Here is a 10,797-nt window from a genome sequence, read left to right on the forward strand (position 1 = left end):
GGGTTCATTTCCCACTCAGCCCCCCTCGGTACCGGGGTACAGTTCTGGACTGGCACCCCAGAGACGTGGGTTCATTTCCCACTCAGCCCCCCTCTGTACCGGGGTACAGTTCTGGACTGGCACCCCAGAGACGTGGGATCATTTCCCACTCAGACCCCCTCGGTACCGGGGTACAGTTCTGGACTGGCATGCCAGAGACGTGGGTTCATTTCCCACTCAGCTCCCCTCGGTACCGGGGTAGGGTTCTGGACTGGCACCCCAGAGACGTGGGTTCATTTCCCACTCAGACCCCCTCGGTACCGGGGTACAGTTCTGGACTGGCACCCCAGAGACGTGGGTTCATTTCCCACTCAGCCCCCCTCGGTACCGGGGTAGAGTTCTGGACTGGCACCCCAGAGACGTGGGTTCATTTCCCACTCAGCTCCCCTCAGTACCGGGGTACAGTTCTGGACTGGCACCCCAGAGACGTGGGTTCATTTCCCACTTAGCTCCCCTCGGTACCGGGGTAGAGTTCTGGACTGGCACCCCAGAGACGTGGGTTCATTTCCCACTCAGCTCCCCTCGGTACCGGGGTAGAGTTCTGGACTGGCACCCCAGAGACGTGGGTTCATTTCCCACTCTGCTCCCCTCGGTACCGGGTTAGAGTTCTGGACTGGCACCACAGAGACGTGGGTTCATTTCCCACTCAGCCCCCCTCGGTACCGGGGTAGAGTTCTGGACTGGCACCCCAGAGACGTGGGTTCATTTCCCACTCAGCCCCCCTCAGTACCGGGGTACAGTTCTGGACTGGCACCCCAGAGACGTGGGTTCATTTCCCACTCAGCCCCCCTCGGTACCGGGGTACAGTTCTGGACTGGCACGCCAGAGACGTGGGTTCATTTCCCAATCAGACCCCCTCGGTACCGGGGTACAGTTCTGGACTGGCACCCCGGAGACGTGGGTTCATTTCCCACTCAGACCCCCTCGGTACCGGGGTAGAGTTCTGGACTGGCACGCCAGAGACGTGGGTTCAATTCCCACTCAGACCGCCTCGGTACCGGGGTACAGTTCTGGACTGGCACGCCAGAGACGTGGGTTCATTTCCCACTCAGACCCCCTCGGTACCGGGGTACAGTTCTGGACTGGCACCCCAGAGACGTGGGTTCAATTCCCACTCAGCCCCCCTCGGTACCCGGGGTACAGTTCTGGACTGGCACCCCAGAGACGTGGGTTCAATTCCCACTCAGCCCCCCTCGGTACCCGGGGTAGAGTTCTGGACTGGCACCCCAGATACGTGGGTTCATTTCCCACTCAGCTCCCCTCGGTACCGGGGTACAGTTCTGGACTGGCACGCCAGAGACGTGGGTTCATTTCCCACTCAGACCCCCTCTGTACCGGGGTACAGTTCTGGACTGGCACCCCAGAGACGTGGGTTCATTTCCCACTCAGACCCCCTCGGTACCGGGGTAGAGTTCTGGACTGGCACGCCAGAGACGTGGGTTCATTTCCCACTCAGACCCCCTCGGTACCGGGGTACAGTTCTGGACTGGCACGCCAGAGACGTGGGTTCATTTCCCACTCAGACCCCCTCGGTACCGGGGTAGAGTTCTGGACTGGCACGCCAGAGACGTGGGTTCAATTCCCACTCAGACCGCCTCGGTACCGGGGTACAGTTCTGGACTGGCACGCCAGAGACGTGGGTTCATTTCCCACTCAGCTCCCCTCAGTACCGGGGTAGAGTTCTGGACTGGCACCCCAGAGACGTGGGTTCATTTCCCACTCTGACCCCCTCGGTACCGGGGTAGAGTTCTGGACTGGCACGCCAGAGACGTGGGTTCAATTCCCACTCAGACCCCCTCGGTACCGGGGTACAGTTCTGGACGGGCACCCCAGAGACGTGGGTTCATTTCCCACTCAGACCCCCTCGGTACCGGGGTACAGTTCTGGACTGGCACCCCAGAGACGTGGGTTCATTTCCCACTCAGACCCCCTCGGTACCGGGGTAGAGTTCTGGACTGGCACCCCAGAGACGTGGGTTCATTTCCCACTCAGACCCCCTCGGTACTGGGGTACAGTTCTGGACTGGCATGCCAGAGACGTGCGTTCATTTCTCACTCAGCTCCCCTCGGTACCGGGGTAGAGTTCTGGACTGGCACCCCAGAGACGTGGGTTCATTTCCCACTCAGACCCCCTCGGTACCGCGGTACAGTTCTGGACTGGCACCCCAGAGACGTGGGTTCATTTCCCACTCAGCTCCCCTCGGTACCGGGGTAGAGTTCTGGACTGGCACCCCAGAGACGTGGGTTCATTTCCCACTCAGCTCCCCTCAGTACCGGGGTAGAGTTCTGGACTGGCACGCCAGAGACGTGGGTTCATTTCCCACTCAGACCCCCTCGGTACCGGGGTAGAGTTCTGGACTGGCACCCCAGAGACGTGGGTTCATTTCCCACTCAGCCCCCCTCGTTACCGGGGTAGAGTTCTGGACTGGCACCCCAGAGACGTGGGTTCATTTCCCACTCAGACCCACTCGGTACCGGGGTACAGTTCTGGACTGTCACCCCAGAGACGTGGGTTCATTTCCCACTCAGACCCCCTCGGTACCGGGGTACAGTTCTGGACTGGCATGCCAGAGACGTGGGATCATTTCCCACTCAGCTCCCCTCGGTACCGGGGTAGAGTTCTGGACTGGCACCCCAGAGACGTGGGTTCATTTCCCACTCAGACCCCCTCGGTACCGGGGTACAGTTCTGGACTGGCACCCCAGAGACGTGGGTTCATTTCCCACTCAGCTCCCCTCGGTACCGGGGTACAGTTCTGGACTGGCACCCCAGAGACGTGGGTTCATTTCCCACTCAGCCCCCCTCGGTACCGGGGTACAGTTCTGGACTGGCACCCCAGAGACGTGGGTTCATTTCCCACTCAGCCCCCCTCGGTACCGGGGTAGAGTTCTGGACTGGCACGCCAGAGACGTGGGTTCATTTCCCACTCAGACCCCCTCGGTACCGGGGTACAGTTCTGGACTGGCACCCCGGAGACGTGGGTTCATTTCCCACTCAGACCCCCTCGGTACCGGGGTAGAGTTCTGGACTGGCACGCCAGAGACGTGGGTTCAATTCCCACTCAGACCGCCTCGGTACCGGGGTACAGTTCTGGACTGGCACGCCAGAGACGTGGGTTCATTTCCCACTCAGCTCCCCTCAGTACCGGGGTACAGTTCTGGACTGGCACCCCAGAGACGTGGGTTCATTTCCCACACAGCCCCCCTCGGTACCGGGGTACAGTTCTGGACTGGCACCCCAGAGACGTGGGTTCATTTCCCACTCAGACCCCCTCGGTACCGGGGTACAGTTCTGGACTGGCACGCCAGAGACGTGGGTTCAATTCCCACTCAGACCCCCTCGGTACCGGGGTACAGTTCTGGACTGGCACGCCAGAGACGTGGGTTCAATTCCCACTCAGTCCCCCTCGGTACCCGGGGTAGAGTTCTGGACTGGCACCCCAGATACGTGGGTTCATTTCCCACTCAGCTCCCCTCGGTACCGGGGTACAGTTCTGGACTGGCACGCCAGAGACGTGGGTTCATTTCCCACTCAGACCCCCTCGGTACCGGGGTACAATTCTGGACTGGCACCCCAGAGACGTGGGTTCATTTCCCACTCAGACCCCCTCAGTACTGGGGTAGAGTTCTGGACTGGCACGCCAGAGACGTGGGTTCAATTCCCACTCAGACCGCCTCGGTACCGGGGTACAGTTCTGGACTGGCCTGCCAGAGACGTGGGTTCATTTCCCACTCAGCTCCCCTCAGTACCGGGGTACAGTTCTGGACTGGCACCCCAGAGACGTGGGTTCAATTCCCACTCAGACCGCCTCGGTACCGGGGTACAGTTCTGGACTGGCACGCCAGAGACGTGGGTTCATTTCCCACTCAGCTCCCCTCAGTACCGGGGTACAGTTCTGGACTGGCACCCCAGAGACGTGTGTTCATTTCCCACTCAGCCCCCCTCGGTACCGGGGTAGAGTTCTGGACTGGCACCCCAGAGACGTGGGTTCATTTCCCACTCCGACCCCCTCGGTACCGGGGTACAGTTTGGGACTGGCACGCCAGAGACGTGGGTTCAATTCCCACTCAGACCCCCTCGGTACCGGGGTACAGTTCTGGACTGGCACGCCAGAGACTGGGTTCAATTCCCACTCAGCCCCCCTCGGTACCCGGGGTAGAGTTCTGGACTGGCACCCCAGATACGTGGGTTCATTTCCCACTCAGCTCCCCTCGGTACCGGGGTACAGTTCTGGACTGGCACGCCGGAGACGTGGGTTCATTTCCCACTCAGACCCCCTCGGTACCGGGGTACAGTTCTGGACTGGCACCCCAGATACGTGGGTTCATTTCCCACTCAGCTCCCCTCGGTACCGGGGTAGAGTTCTGGACTGGCACCCCAGAGACGTGGGTTCATTTCCCACTCAGACCCCCTCGGTACCGGGGTACAGTTCTGGACTGGCACCCCAGAGACGTGGGTTCATTTCCCACTCAGCCCCCCTCGGTACCGGGGTACAGTTCTGGACTGGCACGCCAGAGACTGGGTTCAATTCCCACTCAGCCCCCCTCGGTACCGGGGTAGAGTTCTGGACTGGCACCCCAGAGACGTGGGTTCATTTCCCACTCCGACCCCCTCGGTACCGGGGTACAGTTTGGGACTGGCACGCCAGAGACGTGGGTTCAATTCCCACTCAGACCCCCTCGGTACCGGGGTACAGTTCTGGACTGGCACGCCAGAGACTGGGTTCAATTCCCACTCAGCCCCCCTCGGTACCCGGGGTAGAGTTCTGGACTGGCACCCCAGATACGTGGGTTCATTTCCCACTCAGCTCCCCTCGGTACCGGGGTACAGTTCTGGACTGGCACGCCGGAGACGTGGGTTCATTTCCCACTCAGACCCCCTCGGTACCGGGGTACAGTTCTGGACTGGCACCCCAGAGACGTGGGTTCATTTCCCACTCAGCTCCCCTCGGTACCGGGGTAGAGTTCTGGACTGGCACCCCAGAGACGTGGGTTCATTTCCCACTCAGACCCCCTCGGTACCGGGGTACTGTTCTGGACTGGCACCCCAGAGACGTGGGTTCATTTCCCACTCAGCCCCCCTCGGTACCCGGGGTACAGTTCTGGACTGGCGCGCCAGAGACGTGGGTTCATTTCCCACTCAGACCCTCTCGGTACCGGGGTAGAGTTCTGGACTGGCGCGCCAGAGACGTGGGTTCAAGCCCAGACAGACCAGACACACAGAAAATATAAGAAACACAACAGAGTCAATGAAAGACCCAGCAGGATGGATGAACAACCAATGTGGAAATACAAAAAGAAAGGAAGAAAACAATAACAAAATTTAAATAATAAATAAATCAGTAATAAGCATCAAGAACATGAGATGAAGTGTCCTTGAAAGTGTCCACATAGATTGTGGGAACAATTTGCCCCATCAGGGACAGGGCAAATTATCCTGTCTGGTTCAAGGGCCTTTTGGTTAAGGGGTAATAACTGTTTCTGAACCTGGTGGTGAGAGTCCTGAGGCTCTTGTACCTTCATCCTGATGGCAGCAGTGAGAAGAGAGCCTGGCCTGGGTGGTGGGCGTTCCTTGGGGATGGATGCTGTTTTCCATGTAGATGTGCTCAATGTGGGGAGGTCTTTACCCCCGATCCACTCATTTTCTGTTCTCTCCGCCTCTGATCACTCGATGAGGACTGCCTCAGGGTCCTCTGGTTTCCATCACCTGATGTCAATAATCATCTCTTTAGTCTTGTTGATACTGGGGAGAGGATGTTGTTGTGACACCACTCAGCCAGATATTCAATCACCCTTCTATTTACTGATTCATCACCATCGACAGTGGCGTCATCAGCAAATTTGCATATGGTATTAGAGCTGTGCTTAGCCTCACAGTCGGAAGTATAAAGCAAACAGAGTGGGTGGGGGGGGGTTAAGTACACAGCCTTGTGGTGCACCTGTGTTGATGGAGATTGTGGAGGAGATGTTGTTGCCAATCCGAACTGATTGAAGTCTGCAAGTGAGAAGCTGGGGATCCAGATTGTAATATTGAGACCTGTACTAGGTTTGAGGGATGATGATATTGAATGTAGAGGCGTAGTCAATGAAGAACAGCCTGATGTTTGCATCTACACTGTCCAGATGGTCCAGGCTGAGTGAAGAGTCAATGAAATGGAGCACGCTGTTGACCTGTTGTGACCCTCGGCAAATTGGAGCAGATCCAAGTCACTCCTCACGAGCTGATATGTTTCTTCACCAACTTCTCAAAGTACTTCATCACAGAGGATGTACGTGCTACCGGACAATTGTCATTGAGGCAGGTCACCACGTTCTTCTTTGGCACCGATACAATCAAAACCTGCTCGAAGCAGGTGGGTACTTCAGACTGGAGAAGAAGAAGCTAAAGATATCTGTGTACACTCCAGCCAGTTGACCAGCAGAAGTCTTTAGTACTCGGCCGCATACCCAATCCAGGCTGGATGCTTTCCGTGAGTTTACTCTCCTGAAGAAAGTTCTCACGTTGGCCTTAGAGACTGAAATGACTGGTTTTCAGAGCTGTGGGAGTTCGTGAAGGTGCCTCCATGTTTTGATGGCTAAAGCTAACATGAAATGTATTGAGCTCAACTGGGAGTAAAACCTTGCTGTGAAATATCTCATTACTTCTACACAGAACGGAGTGCAGATGCTCAGAGTGACGGAAGAATTGGAGAAATCTTTCCAGAAAGAGAAGGGTTCCTTGTGGCAATACAGGACCAGGTGTTTAACATAAAAACATATCAAAAATATATGATGAAAGACCAACATATTTAAAACGATAAATACAGAAAATGCCAAGAGAAGCCAGAAGCAATGCAATGCATTACAGGATCCCACAGCGGTTTAACTCAATCTGATTACTTACAAAGGCACAATCAAGGTGGAAAAGATCATTCACCAAAATCGAGCTTTAGAAGCAAGCCAGGTCCAGTTTTAGAGCCAGAGTCTTCCAAATTATATTACACTGATCCATTATTTCAGACAGGACAATCCATTATATCCCCCCCCCCCCAGATACAATAACACAGGACAAGCAAGCAAGAACAACTTACTTAACAGATATCCAAACACCTATAACATACAGAAATCAATGTGAAAAACACTAGAAATATGCTAAATTAAAAGAGGAAATTGAAAGACTATGGAAGATGAAAAGGGTATTCCTTGCCCCGATAGTAATATCTACAACTGGTGTCATCCCAAGGGCACTACACAATTAGACCTACGCAGCAATATCCATTTAAATCTCCAGAAAGCCACTAGACACCACTCGAATAGTTCAAATCTTCCTAGCAAATGAGAAATGAGTGTACTTGGCTAAGCCTGTGCCTCAGGTTTTACCTCCTTGAGCTGAGGAAAAAGAATAAACATGCAACGATCATGAGTAGTTGAGAGAAGGAAGACACACACGATATGGTCATCAGAAGTAAACACATCCGTAGTGAGTGTATGTTATCGAGTAACGGAACATGAGACTGGCATCGCCATCAGTTAAAAGCACAATATCCCCCCCCCCCCCCCGCCCCACGCGAGCAAATGCACAATGAATTCCAGCAACCGACCATGGCATTGAACTTGTGAGAAGAGGCTTGTCAAGTGAGACATGATGCCGATCAGGGAAAGTCGTTTGGATCCTGCCTAGTCGAAAACCCTTTCTTCACTGAAGTCCATATCTAGTTTGGGTACCCTGAATGTGACAACCACATACCAGGCAGGAAGATTCACCATCATAGCAAATTAGATGAAACGGTGCAAACTGTTGGTTCTTGGACTGAATGAGACAAGATGAACTCCATCTGGAAAGGCTCCGCCGACAGGCAGAATAATTATCATCCACTCAGGCCATCAGGGCAACGATACATCATATACCGAGGGTGTCGCCTTCATGACGACACCAGAAGCACGTCGAGCCACGATCACATGGGAAGCCATCAGTTCCAGAGTCATCACTTTAAAACCAAGCACGAGAAGGTAACAGCTCGAGTTCTCCGACGTTAAGCACCAACAAACACCATTAATGAAGAAGACAAAGAGGAGTTCGACAACACACTCAATGGAGTCATTAGCGGAGGGAGGGAAAAAGCCCTGAATATTGTCATTGGAGATTTTAATGCCAAAATTGGCAGGGATAATGCAGGATATGAACAGCTGATGGGGAAACACGGTCTTGGAGAAGTCAACGAATATAGTGAGCAACTTGCTGAAACTTGTGCTGACCAAGCTAGTTATTGGAGCAAGATTATTCCCATATAGGCAAATACACAAGGCAACATGGATGTCGCCAGACAAGGTAACGGAGAACCAGATCAATTGCAGAATCATCTCAAAGCAGTTTCGAAGATCGCTTCATGATGCAAGAGTGAAACGAGGTGCAGATGCAGGATCAGGACATCTTCCAAAGTACAGGTGAAGCTACGCACTACCCATCAGAGACTGAACTACAATGTGGACTACCTGAAAGTCAAAGGAACAGCTCAGAGATTGGCCCTCAGACTTTCCAGCAGGTCCCAGGCACTTGAGGACCTTGAAGCAATTGAAGCTGAACCTGGAGGGAAAAAGCCGAGGGAGGGAGGGAGGGAGTATGACAGACTACACAGGGAAGTAAGGAGAAACATCACGAGGGACAGGAGAGAGTCCCAGGCATAAAACTCTGCAAATGGGAATATGAAAGAACTATACAATACTACCAAGGACCCAGCTGGCACATTCAATCAGATCAACACCATCAGTTGACATCAGAATTGGATGTCAACTGTGCCAATCCATCAAAGAAGGCTATCATACAGGCAATCAAGAGGCTAAGCTCAGGAAAAGCAGCTGGCCCAGACAGTGTACTGCCCTGATCTCCCTTCAGCCATGAAATCTGTGCTGTATGATGATAGCCCTCCATCATGGAAGCCACCGGAGACATGGAGTCTGGAGGAGGCAGAAGTAGATACTATGACGCACGAGTCAAGAACAGAAAACAACACCGATACTGATACAGATTTTGAACCCTTTATGTTGTGTGGGCCTCATCTGATAACCCAATCTGAGCTAAATGACCTGGTCAGAGACTTGTCTTTGTCAAAGGCAAAGGCAGAATTATTGGGTTCAAGGCTGTCAGGATGGAATCTGCTGTTACCAGGCACAAACATTTCCGTGAATGATCCTTTATTTTAGATAAATGTTTCCCAGAGTAACTAGGGAGGCGTTTCAGTTGGTCCACAAATCAAACAGCTCTTCACGGACAGGCAACTTGAAGAACCTCTAGTGGGACCAGAGAAAATCACATGGAAGGCATTCAAGAACGTTGTTGAAATTTTTCTTGGCAGCCACAGAGCACCAAACTACGTGCAGCTGGTTGACAACGTGCTTCAACCATACAAAGCCACGAAGTGCAACATGTCACTAAAGATCCATTTTCTGCATTCCCCTTTACACTTCTTCCCTGCAAACCTTGGCGCCGACAGTGACGAGAATGGTGAAAGATTTCACCAGGACATTGCGGCCATGGGGAAACGGTATCAGGGCAAATGGAATCCATCGGTGCTATCCGATTATTTTTGGAAACTTAAGCGAGAAACCTCAGGCACTGAGTTCAAATGAAAGTCATCAACAAGACATTTTTAGCTAGTTGAACTATTGCAAAGCATCAGCACCTTTATGCAATTAAATGCATTATAGTCAATAAAAGTTACATTCCTGTTCCCCCAAATTCCTACGTGATACGAGAAATTATGTATGTGTTTAGTTGTAGGTAGTCTATCATAACCACAGAACATTCCTGAGGAAGCAACACTTTGGGGGAAAAATGTCCATTGTTATTACCCCTTAGCCATCAGGCACCTGAACCAGAGGGGATAACTTCACTCACCCCAACTCAAAAACTGTTCACACAACCTATAGACTCACTTTCAAGGGCTCTTCATCTCGTGTTCTCGATATTTATTGCTTATTTATTATTGTTATTTTGCCTGTTTTTGTTGTTGCTTTGTACTGTGAATGCTGGCAAGAATCTCGGGGTTGTATATGGTGGCTTAACGGTACTTTGCTAATAAAATTTCTTTGACTTTGATGAGCGAAGATACTGGTGTCATTTCAGCATCCGTGGCAGACGGGTCCCTGATTCATGGAGTTTCGGGGCGGGGTGATAGATAGATAGATAGATAGATACTTTATTCATCCCCATGGGGAAATTCAACTTTTTTTCCAATGTCCCATACCCTTGTTGTAGCAAAACTAATTACATACAATACTTAACTCAGTAAAAAATATGATATGCATCTAAATCACTATCTCAAAAAGCATTAATAATAGCTTTTAAAAAGTTCTTAAGTCCTGGCGGTAGAATTGTAAAGCCTAATGGCATTGGGGAGTATTGACCTCTTCATCCTGTCTGAGGAGCATTGCATCGATAGTAACCTGTCGCTGAAACTGCTTCTCTGTCTCTGGATGGTGCTATGTAGAGGATGTTCAGAGTTATCCATAATTGACCGTAGCCTACTCAGCGCCCTTCGCTCAGCTACCGATGTTAAACTCTCCAGTACTTTGCCCACGACAGAGCCCGCCTTCCTTACCAGCTTATTAAGACGTGAGGCGTCCCTCTTCTTAATGCTTCCTCCCCAACACGCCACCACAAAGAAGAGGGCGCTCTCCACAACTGACCTATAGAACATCTTCAGCATCTCACTACAGACATTGAATGACGCCAACCTTCTTAGGAAGTACAGTCGACTCTGTGCCTTCCTGCACAAGGCATC

Source organism: Hemitrygon akajei, chromosome 25, assembly GCF_048418815.1.
Source record: "Hemitrygon akajei chromosome 25, sHemAka1.3, whole genome shotgun sequence".
Classification (NCBI taxonomy): domain Eukaryota; kingdom Metazoa; phylum Chordata; class Chondrichthyes; order Myliobatiformes; family Dasyatidae; genus Hemitrygon; species Hemitrygon akajei.